Source organism: Vipera berus, assembly GCF_964194415.1.
Source record: "Vipera berus genome assembly, chromosome: 5".
NCBI lineage: Eukaryota > Metazoa > Chordata > Lepidosauria > Squamata > Viperidae > Vipera > Vipera berus.
Genome location: NC_138207.1, coordinates 32783448 through 32804166, shown reverse-complemented (window position 1 = coordinate 32804166; position 20719 = coordinate 32783448).

The following is a 20719-nucleotide window of genomic DNA, read 5'->3' as shown; positions in this document are numbered from 1 at the left end:
TGCATGCTTTAAAATAGCTCAGAGATGTGGTATTCATTCAAGATGCAACACTTGCTCATCTTTATACTTATTTAACAGTAAAGGGTCATTTCACAAAGTAATGGATCCATGTAGCTAGTAATTGATCTATAGTAGCCTAAAAATTTGATTAGAAATTGGGAGACAGTAAATCTTAGACCCACCTTAGAGAGCTAAGTAATCTCTCTCAGTCCTAGGAAGCAGGGAATGGCAAAACATTTCTCAAAATCTTGCCAAGTCAAGTACATTGATAAGCCAAGGCAGTCACCACAACTGAATACTAATTTGGAGGTACAAAACAAAAAAGCATAACAAAACCAAAATAAATAAATGAAAAATACCAGAAAGATGAGGTGCATCAGGAGATTGCTTGCACTGTTCTATTTGAGTGTTGAAAGAAAATATCAGGTAGACAGAATAGTTGGAAGTCATTCACAATGAGCTTACGTTATTCTCCCTGAGTAAAGCTTCTCCCATTTACTCCACTCTTCATAGCTTCCTTATTGAACTGGTAGATTTGAAAAAGCATTCTGCAGCTAAACAGGGTTTAGACTCCTTTACATTTGGGCGTGCTTTGAATTCCACTTTGCTTTCCCAGTTCAGAAATGTAGAAATGGTGAACATGTACAATAAATCAAACTGGTGGGTTGTTCCATGAACCCCTGCGCTGCAATGTAGTTTTATTCATTTGCTATGTTCTTTGAGTATTTAAATAGGACCCATGTATAATGTGTGTGATTTTACAGCATTGTATTTTATACTAGGTAACTAATGCATTTACATTATTTTAAGTATTTTATTTCAATACCATTTTCATGTTTTATTGTTTAATGATATAGAGATCAGTAAAAATAATTAAAAGAAATATTCTTTAAAATAGTATTTTTGACTTCCATATCATTTTTTAATCTTCTTAATAGGGATTATTAAGGGGGCATGCAATTGGACTGACACAATCGGTTCCTGATTATTGTTCTTTGTGTGATTTATTTTCCCCCCAAGGAAATATACCAAGGGCAATTCATTTTGGAAAAGTCATATTGCAATTTAAGCATCTTCTGCAATCACATATTTCCATTTACTTCTATAGTTTCAAAATATGACTTTTAGAATTGATCTGTGCAGTTTTTTTGAAATGGAATCTTTTTGTAGACTTCCCAGCCAGTTCAGCCAATTAAATCCAATATTTTAATGCAAATAAACATTCCTGGGAAGAGACTATATAAAACTGATTACCTACTATTTATCATAATGTAGATTCATCATAAAACAATATATAGGATGAAAAAGGAAATACTGAAAGTAAAGTTTGAGACAATTAAGAGTTTGGTCCTTCAAAGATTTGGAAATCTTGCATTCAGCTTCATACTGTAAATCTTCCTTCCAAATACAGATGCTTAGGAATATAGTGCTATCATAGTCCAATTAGATTTTCATGCACATATCTTTGGCTGGTTTATGTTTATCATTTATCTTTATATGTTTTGTTTCCTACCTCTCCCCTCCCCTCTCCTTCCTTAATTCCATAGGTCAGTCCAAGCAGGAAAATTCAGCTTCCATATTATTTTACCAGACTATGTCTACATTATTCTGAGCAATTTCTGGTGCCCAACTTCCTTGAAGTCTTAACTCATGTGTTCTAATTACTGCATCATGCCATGACACATTTTTCAAAACAAGTTGAGCAAGAGAAAATATGCAGCACAGAAGTATATAGGTGGAGTTTACCTCTTGCTTTTTGGTGTCAGTATGCCATCCCACAAAACTTCCTCATGTAATAGACTCCGCTTCCCTATATCTCTCATGCATGAAATTTATTTATTTATTTATTTATTTATTTATTTATTTATTTATTTATTTATTTATAATTTTATTTGCCACCCAAAGAAAATTTATTTGTGTGTCTACAACAATAAACCAAGAAAAAAAATGTAAAAATAACAATAGTAAAGGAATGAAAAAGTAAAATAGTGGAAGTATAGTAATATGAAATTAAAAAAGATGAGCTGGGGGGGCAGGAAGCACAGGGGAAGGAAGGGTCAGCAAGTTAGTATAGCAACCCTCTCCAATGATGTACTCCATGATTAGGTCCCCAGGCCAGCTGGCAGAGCCAGGTCTTCAGGCTGCAAAGCGCACCCTGGGGGACAGGATGTTCCAGAGGGCTAGTGCTACAGCAAAGAAGGCTCTTCTGGACCCCATCAATCAGAGTTCCTTGACCAACTGGATCTTCAGTAGCCTCTTCTGTTGACATGAGTAGGAATCTAGATTTAGTTAGAACTAAATATTTAAGCTGCAAAAACAGGATGGCTTACAGTCTTCAGACCATTGATTTAATGTATCTGTTTAGTATCATTTAGTAATTGTCCTGGTTTTTGGATCCCAGATATTGTAACCGTAACTTAACACCTCTGATTGTTTCAAAAGTGCAAGGTAAGGGGATTCTGGGGAAAGACAGAATGATACAATTAAAACACTGACAGCTAACTCTTTAGGAGTATATAGGATTTGAAACAAGTAGCTACATCCTGGTTTCACCGGGCTAAGATAGCCAAGGATATAGCTCCCCCAAACATGGCCATTTGGTGTATGAGTGCAAATATCAACATGTACACAATCATTTAGTCACACAAATGCCACAGCTTACATACTTGCATTAGCGATCATAACAAAAGTACATAATCATGGTGTTTCTGTGTATCATTCTGCCACTATGGCTGTTTACTGCAGATACCACTGGCCCCAATATAAACATTGTGAATATGGAAATAATTGTTCTGATTATAGTAACAATTTTTTTTGACACAAATCAGGCAATATTCATTGTTAGCTGGTGTATAAACTTCCTAAGGTGGTCACAGAATATTGAAAATACCAGTCATGAATGCAAGGAGCTGCATGTAAACAAGAACAAGATTAGAGTATATTGTTGGTACTCTTCAGTTTATCACTGATCCATCTTATTAGTTAATTAATAACATATTATGTAATTGAAATCTTTTATGACACACCCATTCATGAAAAAGTATTTATCAGAAGAAGTATACCTTTGTTATTTATTTATGCATTTGTTTAATATGTTCTTATGCCATCCTTTCCTTACCATGGGCTTAATTAAAGACTTGGATTAGCTGTAATTGTGTTGGCAAAGTAATATCTTAATCACATGGACAAATAACTTAAAATAATTATTTTACACTAAAATCTTATATACTTGAGCTCCCAACATGATATACGTGAGCTCCTAAAACATTGATTATGTGTTCTGAGTTTGTACTAAAGTAAAACTGAACTGCAATTTTTTTTATTGAAAAGTTTTACAATACATTTTAAGCATAAACTCCTTCCCTCCCCCTCCCCCTCAACTTCCCCTCCCTCCCCCTCCCCCCTGACTTCCCAGAGCTGAATACAGGGTATTGCCTCTAACAAACTTAAGCTAAAATATGCTAACCAACTATAAATACACTTTAAATCCTATCACTCTTTAACTCCACTTAAACATAACTAAATAATAATACATCTTATAATTCTAATACTCATTCATATATTAAATGAAATTTTTAGTCCCATATTAATTCTGAATATAATCAATCCATCTTCTCCATTCTGAGATATCTCTCTGTTGAACTGCAATTTTTATAATTTAAAAAAAGAATAATAATTAAAACATGGAAAGTATCAAATACATTAAAATCAAATCTAAGTTTTGTTCTGAGACTGCTGATCTCCTAGCCCCCTTTGTTGTTACTTGCAACAAAGAAGAACCAGCATCTTGGTATCAAAAGGAGAGTCGATAAGAAAAGTATATGATGCATATTGCTCTCCTTTCTGCTCTACCCTTAATCCATGGCACTGTGGATTCTAATTTATAGTGAACTTAATGAATCTACTGATCTTAGAAACACTTCCTAAGTATGCAGTTAATGCAAGTATAAATGGCATAATACTCATGAGCACCCAAAGAGAATTATAATAATAATAATAAGTTGGAAGGGACCTTGGAGGTCATCTAGTCCAACCCCCTGCTAAGGCAGGAAACCCTATACCATTTCAGGCAAATGGCTGTCCAGTCTCTTCTTAAAAACTTCCAGTATTGGAGCATTCATCACTTCTGGAGGCAGGTTGTTCCACTGGTTAATTGTTCTAACTGTCAGGAAGTTTCTCCTTAGTTCTAGGTTGCTTCTCTCCTTGACTAGTTTCCATCCATTGCTTGTCCTTGATACTCTTCAAGTGATAAAAGGCAGATCAGAGGTAAAGTCAGGAGCAGCAGATCTCAATTCAGACTGAACCTTCTTTCTAACAATGTACAAGTTTGAACCATTCCTCCTGATTAAAAACAAACATCTCTTATTTGGACATTTGGACTCAAAGCAGGAGAAAGTGATGTAAGATTTGAATCTATGCATATGGCACGTCTCAACCTTTTCTTTTTAATTATTGCATTTTTTAAAAAAAATACACAAACTCTACAAGAATGAACAAGAATAGCAATATCCAACAAGTTAGTTCACAATTTCATTATCCAAACCAATAAAATTCAATTCAATAAACAATACACACTGAATTAAAATACATCACACATGATCACTTATATTCATTTAATAAAAGTGAATCATATTGTATATTCCATTTGTCTATTCTTGTAAAATATTTTGAAATCTGAAAATAGAATCATGCTGTGTTATTTTTTTAGCAATTGGAAATATAATTTTACAAATTAACGTTTTTGGTCTATTATTTGATACCAGGTGTATCAGTACTTTTCTAGCCTTTCAGTATAATTCTCTTATCTTGGCTATTTCCCATACCCAGTATAATCATTTTTTTAGAAATGGTCAGATTATGCAATTTTGTAATATAATTCAAGATAACATCAGCATCTTTAACTTAAAAACAATTTTTTGTTTTAATATTCTTCCAAAAAAGAAAAAAACCCAGACACGATTGAATGACATGAATGAATATACCTTCACATTTCTTGCAACATCACTAAGAAAATCTACAGTCTGTGCTTTATGATGAATTTTTTTAAGTTCAATAGACTCAGAATAAAATCTTTTTTCCAGTCTTGTGACTTTTCTAGTATCTTTAATAGAAATTATTTTAGCAAGAATATATCCTTCAATCTCTCCTTGCCAATCTTCTAGGTCAAATCTCAGCCTGGTAGAATCCTAAGAGTGGCTGTTGTGCCACTTAACTTCATTATAATTTTTAAATTAAGATATAAAAAGGAATAGTGGAAATTAGTGCATTAACCATTATACTTACTGAAAACCCTCTTTAGACCTTCTTTGAGCTCTGTAAAGGCTATTCAGCTACAACCTATTGCTATATTTGTCCATATCCTAATTGCACAGAAAAAAAGGACAAAAAATAAATTGGCTATTAATGAATACTATTTTAATAATTTTAATAGCTAATTTGTTTTAAACATTTAATAAAATTATTGGTGAAATGTAAGAAACTTTGTAAAACCCACTCATAATATAGAAACCTCTGTATATCATATAATGTAACACACTAAACTCTAAATCAAACATAAAAATAACTAACCATGATCAAAGCAATATAAATTACAAAGTGAAATGGTGCAAAATTATAAATTTATCCATATCACTAAAAGTCTAAAACTCTGTACTTATTTAAAAATCCTGAACGCTTGGTGTATAAACTTTGTACATCAATTTGAGAAATGCAAATGCTATTTTGAAATTTTTGCAAGCTCAGCATGGCTGTTTCAGATATGCTCTTCCAATTGTAAATATATTCACAAGCTCCCTAAAGTGGACTATCTCTGAGAAATGAAATGTGTCCTAGGCCAGCTGTTTCTGAAAATGAAAGGAGTTTCAAAAATAGATCAATGAATGTTAGTAAGTTGCACTGCACAGAAAAAATAAAAATAACTTATTATCATTCATTTACAGATACATATTTAATATTGTATATTGCATAATACTGATATTGAAAATAAGGTTAGGTGAAAGAGGAAAACAAAAACACACCTACTAAGCTATATTAAAACCAGCTGGGTGACAATATGCTTACTACTGGCCCATGTTGAAACTGGGTGGATGGTGTATAGTTGCTCACAAGTGTGCTAATTTAATTTAGTACTTCATGTTAATTAGTGATATACATCTACTGCCAAACCTGTAATTGCACTTTTGGAGCAGGCAGCCTGCTAAAAGGGCTTAATCTTTCCTCATGATGAAGTGAAATCAAGGGAAGTTGCTTGTCAGTTTCTTTCTGAAATGATGAAGACTTCAAAATAGTATCACTATTTTAAATATCCCTTTGATTGTTTACAATTTCCTCTTTGGTATTATTTTAGCCAATCATTTAAGATTGTATTTTTATGTGTGGAGCTGGATAATTTTAAATGGCTTCATAGAGACCCTAGTATAGATTTAATGATTGTATTCTTCCATCCTTTAGATTACTTCATTTATTTCACAATATGGCAAAGCACCCCTGATGTGTTAGGTAATATTTCCTGTTCATCCTGTTGAGTAGATTCCTGGACTTCTACTCTGAAGTTTGTTATTTTTATCCAGTGTAAATGAAGCATATACTTGAAATCATCAGAATAGACTAGACTGTTGGTTTGGTTTCTTCTATCCTTCATAATAAGAATGTGCAGGTTTTCATATAATGGTTTTTCATAACATAAAAATAAATTTCTATGACCATGTTTAACATGAAAGATTCCAAGGTCTATATGAAATCTGAAAATACAGTCAATTTTGAAAAAATGGTGATAAGGTAATACTAAGTAATGGAAAAAATATTGCACTAGTGAAGTAGTTAAATTAAACTTATTACTACAGTTTATTACAAGAACTAGCAATGCAACATTGCACCCAAAACATTATGAGATGGAGTTTGTAGTGGCTGCTGTACTTAAGTTATTAGTTTAATCATGTGCTCATTGCAGGAATCCAAATTAAAGTACTCTTACAGCTGCCATTTGAACCACATTTAAGAGATGCATTGGCTTTATTCTGTGTTCAGCACTCTGTAACAAGAGAGGACAAGTCTTCTGTGTGACAACTGTTCGTTTGAAATGTAGTAGAATATTTCCATCAGCTTTCTCATAGCAATAGTTATATGACAACGTGTTTCTTTTCTCAGCAACACGCACATTAGTAAGGAGTGCATAGAGATGGGAAAGGCAGCGGGAAGAAGAATGAATGGACCTTTTTCTAATATTCATCATTTTATCTCTATCTCTATCTCTATCTGTCTCTGTCTTTCTAACTCTCAATCTCTCAGTCTCTATCACTGTCTCTTTTTCTGTCTGTCTGTCTGTCTGTCTGTCTGTCTGTCTGTCTGTCTGTCTGTCTGTCTGTCTGTCTGTCTCTCTCTCTCTCTCTCTCTCTGTAATATATATCTACCGTATATCCGCGGGGCAGTGGTGGGATACAACCGGTTCTCTTTGTGGATGCCATTTCCAGAAGTCCATTCTGGGCCTGGGCAACAAAAAGCTAGCTACCGGTTCTGCCGAAGTGGTGCGAACCAGCTGAATTCCACCATTGCCACAGGGTCCTTGGTGCTCTCTCAGATCAATTGCAGATGTTTCACTACCAAACTAGAGGTAGTACTAGAAGGGAGTGGGGTTTGCTCTCATTTTATATACTAGTAGCATGACTTGTTGGTGTTGATGGGAATGATCTTGGTAGTTCCTTGATTAGGCTGCTGTTTGCTTTTGTTTGTTTGTCTGCATTAGTAGTTCCTTGATTGGGATATTGTTTACTTCTTGATTGTTAGTTTCCTTTTTGGTTTTTTGATATCTTTGTCTGTCTGTCTGTCCATCCATCCATCCATCCATCCATCCATCCATCCATCCATCCATCTATCTATCTATCTATCTATCTATCTATCTATCTATCTATCTATCTATCTATCTATCTATCTATCTATCTATCTATCTATCCATCCATCCATCCATCCATCCATCCATCCATCCATCCATCCATCCATCCATCCATCCATCCATCCATCTATCTATCTATCTATCTATCTATCTATCTATCTATCTATCTATCTATCTATCTATCTATCTATCTATCCATCCATCCATCCATCCATCAATGTACCCACTTTTAAAATATCACATTTGAACATCAGATGTTTTTCTCAGCTTCAATCTGCTTAGTTTTGGTTAGGTAATTTTTATATACACACAAGGAATAATTCAAATTGTGCTTTTCAAAGACTTTCCCTACCCCATATTCTTATGCTCCACATTATGACAGTAGCATTCATTTGAATTTCTACCATTGTTGCAAAATATTTGGAAAAGATGCAGGGTCCTTGAAGTCAAAATGACATGATATCATATGAAGCTCTCATTCAATTATTAATGTGATAGCTAGTGACCTCCCCACACTGATATTTGGACACAGCTGTTTTTAATTGCCACATATACTATTAAAGGTAAACAACATAGTGGGACCTGAATAATCTACTTATGAATAATATTCCAAACAAAAGAATGGTGGAGTTTTTGTGGGCTAAATGGAGTAACATGAGAAACAAAAGAAACAGAAATTTTAGAGAATATAATTTTAGGCTGTGCTTGTAGAGACTGGACTGAGAGCAACATTCATAGAGATGCTGGTCAGTTCTAAAATAATGTGATACCTCTATAATTTTTAAGTCTAATAAGAGAATGTAGCCTGCGGAGTGTTGAAATTTGAACTCCTGGACAAAGTAGGGTCTTCAAACAGTCAGTCATGCCTTCAATACTTCTCAGTTGGATTATTGTAACACTCTAGTCATGGGGTTTGAAGACCAAGTTACAGGTTGGTAATGATGGATACACTATGTCAGTGATGTGCCTGTATCCTCACTGCTTTGAGAGCTGCATTGATTGCCAGCTGGCTTTGGGATATATTCAAGGAGCTGGTTATTACCTTTAAAGCCCTGCATGGCATATGGAGACTATGCCAGAATATATGGAGACTTTCTCTATATATTCCTGCCCATCAGGCAGTTCAGCTAGAATGGGCAGTCTCCAGGTACCATCTGTTAAGCAGGATCATTTCATGGGACCCAGGAGATATGTCTTCTTGATGAATGGCTCTGGCCCTCTGGAATTGCATCCACTGTACTCCCCACTTTTTGGCCTTTTGAAAACTGTGTATGATCTGGTTGTTCTCCCAGAGCTTTGGCCGGAATGGGGATTTTGGTTTCTATTGAGAGTCTTCTTTTCGTTATTGATACGTTTTATTTTCTTTCAGTTTTTATCTGTAAGTTGCTATGGGCAGCTTCCAAATTGAAATAAATAAATAAATAAATAAATAAATAAATAAATAAATAAATAAATAAATAAATACATAAACATACATACATACATACATACATACATACATAGGGATTGCTGAGGGAGAATAACATTTACTTACCTATAGCCTATTATTATTTCAACATGATCACATTAATATTTTAGCTTTATACTACATTTTCACTGATTTTTACATTATTTAAATAGGAATTGTTATACTGAAGAGTAGTGTATCCATAAATGCCAGGTTGAAGAATAAATAACAGTAGATACAGTAGAGCAGGGGTGTCAAACTCAATTTCATTGAGGGCCGCATCAGCACTGCAATTACCTTCAGGGGGATGGGTAGGTGTGGCCTGGGTGGGCGTGGCCTACTGGGTGGGCATGGCTAAAGTGTGTATGGCCTACTGGGTGGGCATGGTCAGTTCTACGTCGTTTGCATCAAGGGTGCCTATGGGGGCCTGGGCAGGAGTGGGACAGATCTGAGGGTCTCTGGCAGGAGGAGGGTCTCTGGGCCAGGGCCAAGGCAGTGGGGGCCGTTCCCTCACTGTTTCCAGGATGGCTTCGCGGGCCGCATGAAACCACTTCGCGGGCCGGATCTGGCCCCTGGGCCTTGTGTTTGACATGTCTGCAGTAGAGACTACACAAATACTATCACTTATTTTCCCTTGCTTCTGATAATTAACAAAACTAATTTGAGAAACTCACTGGGACAGATTGAATTTGAATACTGCAAGTGAGAGCATTCTGTGAGGTCTTTGGTGCTCTCTGAAATTGGCGGTTTTCTTGCAGTGCCCTGATAATGTTACCTAGTTACCTAGTTCAGTACTGAAATATTTGCAAGAATACTACCAAGCTCAGAAAACACCAAGGATCCCATTTCAATCTTGAGCTACAAATATTCTGTTCTATTAGTGAAAACATTACAACTAATAATAAAATAAAAAATAAATAATAATAAAATAAGCTTTCAGGTGCTTTGGAGAATAGCTTGGCTCCTCTGCTTTGTGGCAGCCCCTGAGATATTGGATCACTGCTATCACCCTTCTCTTCATTAAACTACACATACCCAATTCCAGCAACCGTTCCCTATTTTCCTAATTTACTTTTTCACTTTTCCTAATTCACTCTAAAGCTTTCCCTGCGCAGAGCCTGAAGTAACACCAGCTGCCTGCAATTAGTGCAGGTTTGCATCCCACCAGGCTCAAGGTTGACTCAGCTTTCCATCCTTCCAAGGTAGGTAAAATGAGGACCCAGATTGTTGGGGGCAATAAGCTGACTTTGTAATAATGCTGCTTGGGGTGTGTGTGAAAGCCCTAATAAAACAGGCATATACACAGAATGAAGGCTATTGCTAAGCACATTGATTTGTGCTTTAAATTGTAAGCCACCCTGAGTCTTCGGAGAAGGGCAGGATATAAATGGGATTTAAAAAAAAAAGACCAAATGGGAGATCCGCTCCAGGTTTTCCAGCCAGCCCGCCCAGTTCCTGAGTCAAATGTGTCCTTAGAGCTAAGCCGGTGCTCTGGCTGCTGCCTTCCCCACCTGCCTTTCAAGTTGGGATATACTACAGCTGCTCTTCAACTTTAGAAGGAAAGATGCCCAGACCCCAGCCTGTAAAAAATCACAGACTGCAGCTTCTTCTCCAATTGGTCCCGCTTTCCCTGCGCAGACTAAATGAGAGATCCGCTCCAGGTTTTCCAGCCAGCCCTGTCCCTAAATTTTCAGCACCCGTATAAGACGACCCCTGACTTTTGAGAAGATTTTCATGGGTTAAAAAGTAGTCTTATACGCCGGAAACTACGGTAATTATAGTTCTATATCATGTATGAATGCAGTCATTTATTTACATTATCATACATTTGAAGATTGCTTTCAAATATCTTATACTTTATGCTGTTTGGGGTTTTTTAAATCCAAAATACACTTTGTTATCCAATTTCAGTGTATGGACTGTTGAAGCAAGCACAGATATAATGGATAACTATGGTAGTCCTGGAGCTAACACATGACAATGAGTGCTGACTTCTGAGGGTAAGCACATTTATCAAGCTGCTTTGTACCACATTACACATATTATTACTTCAGATTTCCGTGTTTGGCAGCACCATTGCTGTCTGTAATAGAGGTATATTTGCTATAGGAAATTGCCCTGTGCCAGGTATATTGCTCATTTTTACTAAAAAAAAAAGCAACCATTTACACATTTTATAACTTTGTTAAGGTAGCGTTTATGGAAAACTTAGCAGTTGAGTTTGCTGTGCATTTCAGTTATGCTATAACTAATTAATAACATTATTCTTTCAATACTTCTTTCTCTATTATTCTAATTCCTGTAATACTAAATATCCACTTCCAAGTGCCATGCACTGAAATAATCTCACAGTAGATATGGCATTGTCAGCTCAGTCCCTGTTAATGTTTGGACCAGAGAAAATGAGGTTAGAGATGAAACAGAGAATCTTTGATTTGGCCTGTAGAACAACAGATGCAAAGCTTCAAACACCAGTATAACAGAATGTTCCAAATTATTTATCTAACATCCTGTCTATTTCATACATGAAGAAATTTAGTGTAGCAAAGTTATCTTCAGAAGTGTTGGCAAGGAAGTTCAATAACATCCCATATTCAGAATGCCTCTCTTCATGCTTGGGTAAAACCATTGGGACACTTGGATTTCCGAATTAATACTTCTTATCCTGCAATTGTGCTTGCTGTCAATGTCTGAATTGCTTAGATTGCTTAGTTACCAATTTTGGGTATAGAACATTCATAATTATTCATGTTTGTTGCCATCTACATTTTCCTAATCTATGAATTCTTGTTTTTATTGTTTGATATAGGTAGTCCTCAACTTACGAACACAATTGAGCCCAAAATTTCTGCTGTTAAGTGAAACATTTGTTAAGCAAATTTTGCCCCATTTTATGACCTTTCTTGCCACAGTTGTTAAGTTGTGAATCACTGTAGTTGTTAGTAACATAGATGTTAAGTGAATCTGGCTTCCCCATTGACTTTGCTTATAAGATGGTCATAAAAGGTATAATATGAACCCAGGATACTGCAACCATCATAAATATGAGTCAGTTGCCAAGCATCCAAACTTTGATCACATGACTATGGGGATGCTGCAATGATCATAAATGTGAAAAACAGTCATAAGCCACTTTTTTCAGTGCTGTTGTAACTTTGAATAGTCATTAAATGAATTGTTGTAAGTTGAGTACTACCTATATTGTGTTTTATATCTGTAGTACTCTTTTGGTCTTTGACTCAAAGTTCCATAACTGCATAAATTTTTGTTCCAATATTTGCAATACTACATGTCTCTTTATGTGTCAGCAGAGAATAGTAGTTCCCTATGAAGGTATATACAGTATAAGATCAGAACTAAGCTTGCTTAAAGTTGCCCTGGAAGTTAAATGTGTCAAATAAAGGCAGAGTAGCTCTCAGTATTCTCTTGGAAATCATGTGGAGGAAATATTTCCTACAGCTCTAGCATTTAAGGCTGCAAACTAAAATATTTAGAACATGAGCAGTGTAGACAGACAATTTGGGAGCAGCTATTACAGCTGTAGTACCAAGGATTTTATTACAATAGTGGTTGGTAGAGAAAATAGATAAATCCATAAATACAGAATAATGAAAGAATAATGAACTACTTCACTACTACAGATTAGAGAGATGAGGATGGATATTGATATTCTTCGGGGTTGTCATTTCTACAGTATAGCCTGGAAGCAATGCACTTTTGTGCTATACAATAAAACCCAAATATGTGATATAACAAAGAGCATGGACTAGATGACATATAGTCCAACCTCATGTTCCCCACGCTGTCTAATTACAATCTTAAATGGACTATTTCCTGCAGAGCCCTTTCCTATTTTTATTCCCCAACAGTTGTTCAGAGGATATTAAGGGCACTACTACATATTGGAGAAATGACTGTTACCGAGAAGGGTGGGACTTTTGTAATAGGAAATTAATATTAAGAATGCACAAATAATCCTGTCTTTTCAGGTAGCTCTTTAATTGCCTATGGCTGATTAAACAGACTTATAAGAGCCTTTTGTATAAAAAATTAGGTGAGAAAAGTGATGGGAAAGAAACGTTGACTGTCATGTTTGACATATCTTTGGGAGTAGAATTTGAGTCAATGGTATAGAGTCTTTGTCATCCTAGCAAAGAATGCTTAGGAAAAAAGGATTTGATCAACAGATCTACTAGTTAGAGCAGGAGGACATCAAGCAGCATTTTTCTTCTGGCAAAGTAGCAATTGGTTCTCCCAAAGATGCTGACTTTCAGTTATCTGCACATTCTATAAAACTAGCAGTGCTCAAAAAGAAATAAAATAATGAAAGTGAAAGAAAAAGATTTTGCTAAACAATTTCCAAGAAGGCAGACAAAAGAGGTCCTCTCCAACCATTTTCTTGTGCTCGGATGTACTGAAATAAGTATTCCTTTGTTTCCCCTCTATCTTACCTTTTTCAGTACATTTCTTTTATATCTAAAATTTCGGTTTCATTGAGTTTGAAACACAATTTCTCATTAAAATCACAAAATTACATGTTATATAACTGTTGCTAATTTTTCTGATATGGTACAAGGCTTGTTAATTCTGTATTCCTGGACTTTGACCTGCTTAGAGGAATCAACACAGTGTGACCATGATTAACTTGTTAGACTAGGATGTGAGAAACCCAAATTTGAATCTACTCTCAGCCATGGAAGTTCATTAGAGGTTTTTTTAAAAAAGGTAAAGGTTTTCCTGTACAGCAGAGGTGTCAAACCTGTCACGTCAAGTGATGTGTCGCAACATATTGCAACTTTTTTTGCATTGCCAGAGCTGGGTGGGCACAGCCTCCTCATGATGCAACTGGCCCACAGGCCAGAAGTTTAATACCCCTGCTGTACAGTCTTCTCCAACTCTAGGGTCCAGTGTTCATCTTCGTTTCCTAGCCAAGGGAAGCCAGTGTTGTCTGAAGATGTTTCCATGGACATGTGACTGGCATGACTATACACCAAAGTGCATGGAGCATGATTGCCTTCCCACCAAAATAATACCTATTTATTTATTTGCATTTGCATCCTTTCAGACTGCTAGGTTGACAGGAACTGGGCAAGAATAGGAGGTCATCCCATCATATGGTGCTTGGGTCTCAAACTGCTAGCCTTCTAGTTGACAAGCCCAGCATTTTAACTGCTAGGCCACCGCACCCCTACTCACTGAAGGGCTTTGGGCCAATTATTATTTTGTAGCCTTATTTTCTTCAAAGGGCTGTTGTAAAAAACAGCGCTGCATATGCCTTTTTAAATTCTGGAGGAAAGGGCAGTATATAACCTAAACAAATTGACAATAACATTAACTTGGCTCAGACATCAGCTATCTGATGTTAGTTTTGAATTCATAAGTAAATATTTTCTTATGAACATATAATTACTATCATATTTTATCATGTTGAAATGTTGTGTTATTAAAAGTACGATGCTTTTCTAATTTGCAATATGTGTAAAGGCACATTTTGGAAATTCTCCCTCTAGTGGGCAAATTGTAGCAGTTTTCCATGTTTTACCATACCTATATAAAAACCAAATATAAAATATTGGTATATAACAAAATAAATAAATAAATCTGTAGTCCATACAGTTGCTAGGACCACCCAGTTGCTGGGAGGTAGGTGGCATATACATTTAATATATTTATTATTATTATTATTATTATTATTATTATTATTATTATTATTATTATTATTATTATTATTATTATTATTATTATTATTATTTGGTATAATCAAAGGAAAAGTGTGTAACTTTAGTCTATGTAATGTATGTCTTTTCATTCACTGCTTATTCACTTTGGGACATTCTCTTTCATGACACAGAATGTTAAGGGATTGAGTTCTCCTGCTATGCATAGACAACTGTTAGCTTTGTTTAAAAAGATGCAAACTGAAATAACTTCTTGTGAGGAGATTTGTACTTTTTTCTAAGAATAAATAGCTTTGATAGAAAGGCAGGGAGGCTAACCATGTTGCCCATACTGCTTTTCATTGAACTTGCTGGCCATCATTACATTTCCAATTCACTACATAAATATTTTATCATCAGATAGATGATAGATACTCATTTACCATGGGTAACATGACAAGAGGAGAACTTCTAATGCCATTTCTCCAGAATCCACATGTTACTGTTTAACCTGCAACTGAAATGGTAGACAGGACAATTTCATTTTTGGAACTAAAGAAAAAATCTGGAGACAAGTGATTTAAAATTATTCAAAATAAGTATGCTCAGCATGTGGACTTTGAACTAGAAGCAAGCCTTCTGTGTTCATCAGGAATTAAGATATGCACATTCCTGATTCAACCTAAAATGTAATTTGCTGTCCCTTATTTTTCACCAACAATCTTAAGGGGAAAAAAAATCCAATTTTTACTTTTGCTTTATAATTGATTCTTTTGCAATTTGAGTTAAAATATTTCTGAAGTTGTATGTTATACATAAATATTACTTTTATAAGGGAATGGGATTCAAGCAAAGTAAAGTGAATAGGTCCATCAGTTTGTTAAAAAATGCAGCCATTTTTTTCTTCATTTGTTTTGCTCTTGCTTGATGATAATAGCAGATCATCATCAAGTAAAGCTGAAGGATTTTGGCCACATTTATATCATTTGAAGCATGATCTTATTTTTTGGGATTTTGGTTTAGAGTGATTTGTTATTCCATAAAAGATATGGTTTATGACTTGTGTTACAAAAGGGTTGCAGAAGATTCAATAGTTTCTTAAGGTGTCTTATAAACAGAAATGTATATAATATATAGTGGGATGGAAGGTGGTCTAAAAACAAATATGCATGTCAAGGTTAAGAGATGCAGAAGAACAGGAAGACTATAAATAAGATGGATAAATGAAATCAAAGAATAGTGGAATATCATTAGAAAAATAAAAGTTGCTGGTGATCTGTCAAGATGGCTTCTACAATCACCAGGAGTGAAGCCTGGCTTGTTGGCATCTGATCAGCTAATTATGTTTCTACAGTTCTACATGAAAAATATCCTTTAGTTATTGTTTTTTTGCAACAAAACCTCAGAGCTGATGCATAGATAATTTAGAAATTTTGTTTGCTTTCAAAGTGTATTGACTGCTCATTAGAATTATCTTACCAAAAGGATTCAATTTGATGAAAAGGTGAAGTGGGCCATGCAGTTGCTCTCCACCCCATTGAAGGCACTCTAGAATACTGAAGCTCACCTGGATTTTTAATTGGAAAATATCCAGGCACCCTATACTTCAGTTCTCAACTTCAGCACCACAGACCCCTGGACAGCGATGTCTTATTTCTTGGCACGGTGCAGCTTAAATCAGAGAAAGTTGGGAGGAGGTGGTAGGAGCAGAAAGATCTTTCCGTCCTGGCGTAACCCAGTTACTCCGATTAGTCTTTGCCTCGGAGACAGGCCAATACAACCTTGCAGCGGATACCAGAACAGAGTCATTATTAGATCGCTGCGGGATGCGTGAGCGCGTTGGGGTGGGGAAGAGCATGGGGAGCTGCGCCAGCTTTCTGACTCCCCGACTAGCTGCTGACTCCAACCTCCCAGTCTGAGGGAGAAGCTGGTTAAGGGGGATGTCTAGCTATCATCTGGCATCTTTCGAGAAAAGAAAGGCTATATCCACCATATACAGAACGGTAGACATTCTAGCTCTCTAGACCAAGAATTCTGATCTTCGGGAATATAGCAGTGTGGCACAAATCGTTCTTTTGAGTCATGCGTCACAATGGTAAGTAGCGATTGCTCTACGACCACCACTGTCACTCCCCAGGGCTTTATTTCTATTTGGAGAGGGACTCTGAGAGGAAGAGGAGATCCGTGGACTTGATGCCGATATATACCAGTTCCGTTCTGTTACCTTTCTAGGACAGAAGGACGAATAGAAACTCGATCCTCGCAGCTGTCACTCCAGAACAGCTCTATTAACTTTTAGAATTTAGAGGGAATGCTTTCGGACCAATTTCTTTGAACATCCTAAACTGATGCTGCTTTGTTAGTGGTATCTCCGATTAAATGGTTTGCGATCCCATTCCAGTGGTTTCTGGAGGGGCCGATGCAGAGTTGTTCCTCCCCACCCCACTTCAGCCCAATCTCCAATAAAGTCGGAGGAATGCTGCTGATGTCAAGAGAAGGCGTGGGTCAACCTTTTTAGATGTAGGAGAGAGCAAATGCAAGTACTACGAGTAGTAGAAGCGTCTGCTCCCGTGAGTTAAAGTCAAAGAAATATTCCTCAATCTTCTTGGAGATGACATTTTGCTTTTTTCCCGTTCAAAGGTTGTGTTCGCTGTCCTTAGCTGCTCGCATCAAATTCCGTGTAGGTGGAATAGCTTATAGCAGGGAATTCTTTGTTCGGCGTGCTGCTCCCGATGAAATACGTGTTAGCCTGGTTTGGGGGCTATATGGTTAACGTCTCTGAAAGATAGTAGCTGTGCTGTGGGACGTTGGATAATAAAGCTGAATTCCTAAACACAGCCTTACGTGAGCTCGCAGCTGGTTGAAATTCATGGCACTGAGCGTCGTTCCACCGAACGTTTAATACTTCTCCTCGGGGCGATTGAGAAGCGCAAATAAACAAGTGTGGTGGAAATAATCGTTTTCCTTCTCATTACGTGTCAAGGTTATAAAGTGTGAGGAGGGTTGATGCTAACGTTTAAGACTTTTAGCCTTCTCTAGAGGACGTCCATGGTGTTAAGGAGCATATATGCCTATCCATCTTTAAAACAGCAACAAAAGGAGGAGCTCATTTCACAATAAAGTACTTGATTGGATATCTGGTATCCTTCAGAACCTTTTAAATTACATTTCTCTCCAGAAAGCTTTCTTCAGATAAGAGATTGTAGTCTAATTCATCTAAATGGCTCCATATCTCTGGGATATTGTGATCAGATATTTTTATATGAATCATATAAGATGTGGACAATTTGAATGATGAAAACTATGTTGATCTTGTATGTCTGAAACTTAGTGTTTTCTATTTTTTTAAAATAATACCTAGGAGCCAGATAGATGTGCAGCTAATCTGTTACTATTAATAAAGGAGAAGATTTGTAGCTCAGGGTTGACATGAGGGGTCCTTGGTGCTCTCTGAGCTTGCTTGTTTTCTTGCAGATGTTTCATTACCCAAAGTAGGTAACATCATCAGTGCTGGACTAATCTGTTACTAAACCATGAAAAATGAATAGCAAAAGGACAGGTTGGAAAGATACTCAGGAATCAAAATTGTAGCATGAACCTACACAGATTCATTCAAAATCAAGTAGTATTCTGTAAATTGTGCTACCAACAATATAAACCTTTATATTTTCTATGATAACTTCTTATAAGGTGAATTTTGTTTCCCAACTAAATAAATTTGCCAGTCAACAGATCAAAATATAATTAGGACAAGTATTTCAAATATTCCCATTGGATCAATGGAACAAAAGCATTGTTTTTATTTATTCATTTATTTATTCAGATTTATTGACCTCCCATCTTACCTCAGGGTAACTCTTTTACTACCAAAGTCTGTATGTACTGTATATTTTTTTTGCAGAACGTGCATATGCAGAATATATGCAAACAATATGTTTAAAATACAGTGGCCTACAAATGCCCTTTTAAGGGTTTTTCTTTATATCTCTGATTATTTTTGATATCAAAATTGTAGAAATACTACAATTAGAAATCTCTATTAAAACAAGAAAGGGTTGCAGTTTTAAAAGGATGAAAGTGTGAAATACATAGGGATTTATGTGTAAATATGTACTGGTTTCTATTATTAAGATTTAAAATGGCAGTGTATTTTTCAACTGCTACTTGCTTACGTTCTATATGCTAGATAATTTAAGACTTTGAACCTGATAGTCTTTCTTTAATGCTCTTCCTCTCTCTGTCCCACTGTGTTTTTAAATGAAAATATATAGTATTATTTTCTCTCCAAAGCACAGAAGTCTAGCCCAGCCCTACCATTCAAATACTTGCAATACCAGCTGCAAAGTGAAGCTTGTTTAAAAGGAGTTCTTGAACTAATAAGTAACAGAACTCTTTATGAAATATAGTGTAAATGCAATTATACTAGTTTGCTCTAAGAAACAAAGAATGTTAATTGATGGTATAATTGCCATGATGAGGTCTTGAAGCTAAGAAGCACAAATGCTATAATGCTCCTAATTTAAAACTGATTTTCCCATTGTTTTAAAAATCAAATGCTATGCCTTCAACTAAATATGCTCACTTGTAAAATAGAAAAAAATGAAAGTTATTTGGTATTATCAATACCAAATATCAAAAAAGCAAAATTATGTACTTTTCTCTATTTCACAAGTTGTCAGGACCAAAATGGAACTAGAATTAATATCAACAGATATTAATATTATTAATATTAATATTTTAAAACAAAATAAGGTTATTATTTGACTAATTCCTTTCCTTTTTTATATTAATTTTATTAAAAATTACAATTACAAAGATAAAACTAATACAAACAAAAATAGGAAGTGCAGAAAAATGGAAAATAAAAAATAAGAATATAATGAACAAAAAAGAAATGCACAGACTTTGTCTTCATAAAAACAATTTTTTGACCAACTCCTTTTCAATTATACATGGTATTCAATATTTTGTTTTGAAAAATTTAATGAAATAATTTGCAATGAGTTTACCAGTTCATAATCTATGTTAAGTATTACTTTTCAAGTTCTAAATATTTCAATACTTGAAGGATGGTCATCTTTGGATTAATGTGACTTTTTATAAGATCTACTGAAAAACGTTCTTCCATGTGCTGTGCCTGTACTAGGAAAAATAAACAGAGGAATTAAAACAATAAACAAACCCAAGCCTAGCCAACTACAGACCCATGGGAAACTGTACTTTCAGATAATGTAGTTCCAATCTAGACTTTTAAAATTAAAACTAGTTGGAATGATATAGTCACATAAACTGACTTCACATTTAGCTTCTAATCTGGCACTAACGACATCTCCACATAGAGTGTTTTATTATAACTTAGCCTGTAATAGAAATTCTTGTCATTCTCCAGTGAAGTGTTAAATTGAAGACATTTCCCAGTTTACAGTAAACACATTCATGCAAGATATGACACCTTTATTGGTAGGCATACTTCATAATCCCACTTAACACTGTATTCCTATTGTCAACAATGGTTGTGCAGTATATAATTTGTCTCTAAACAAATATATGCCTTGAGATTACCACTGTATCAAAGAGTGATCAAACCACACCTGATACTCTCACTGAATTCTTGAAGATAGAGCCACAGCTCATCCTAATCAGCTTATTATTTTTCTTTGTAAACACCCAATTTCTAAGATCTTATGCTCTTGTTCAGTTGATTGATGATTATTCCAGGGACTGTGA